At 50.3% G+C, this 839-nt stretch overlaps 1 pseudogene; it reads right to left on the reverse strand.

Moving 5' to 3' along the window:
- Nucleotides 1-280: 280 nt before the first annotated feature.
- LOC146867604 (U1 spliceosomal RNA) lies at nt 281-434 on the reverse strand (annotated as a pseudogene).
- Between the last annotated feature and the right edge of the window lie 405 nt (nt 435-839).

An 839-nucleotide genomic window follows, 5' to 3' on the forward strand; every position in this document is an offset into this window, starting at 1 on the left:
CTGTGACACCAGTTATATTTGGATAGCTTGGTATTTACCTTGCCCTGTCACCTTGCTAAGTACTAACTCTGGAATCACCAGTCCCTGCCTTCGCTCCCTGACAATAATAGTAACAGTGTAAATGGCACTGATATATTTAATCGTTTTTTTTTTTTGGGCCCTCGCCCACTTCCCATTCCAGCCAGCTTACAGCACCCTGGACGGACCACAAGAAACGTCAAAGGGTGCTCCAGACTCCTTTTTATTTGTTTTCCTTTTTGTCTTTCTTGAAACCAGAGATCAGGGGAAAGCGCGGACGCAGTCCCCCACTACCAGAAATTATGCAGTTGAGTATCCCGCATTTGGGGACATCGCATGGGTCAGCACATCCAAAGTGCAATGGATGAGCCTCACCCTGGGAGAACCACCTTCGTGATCATGGTGTCTCCCCTGCCCTCCCTTGTGTGTGTGGTTGTGTGTGTGGGTGTGTGTGGTTGTGTGTGTGTGGTTGTGTGTGTGTGGTTGTGTGTGTGTGTGGTTGTGTGTGTGTGGTTGTGTGTGTGGTTGTGTGTGTGTGTGTGGTTGTGTGTGTGGTTGTGTGTGTGTGGTTGTGTGTGTGATTGTGTGTGTGGGTGTGGTTGTGGGTGTGGGTGCGGTTGTGGGTGCAGTTGTGGGTGCGGGTGCGGTTGTGTATGTGGTTGTGTGTGTGCAGTTGGGTGTGGTTGTGTGTGTGTGGCTGTGTGTATGGTTGTGGTTGTGTGTGGTTGTGTGTGTGTGGTTGTGTGTGTGCTTGTGTGTGTGCTTGTGTGTGTGGTTGTGGTTGTGTGTCCTTGTGTGTGTGTGGTTGTGGTTGTGTGTGG

Source organism: Triturus cristatus, chromosome 1_2, assembly GCF_964204655.1.
Source record: "Triturus cristatus chromosome 1_2, aTriCri1.1, whole genome shotgun sequence".
In the NCBI taxonomy this organism is placed as follows: Eukaryota; Metazoa; Chordata; class Amphibia; order Caudata; family Salamandridae; genus Triturus; species Triturus cristatus.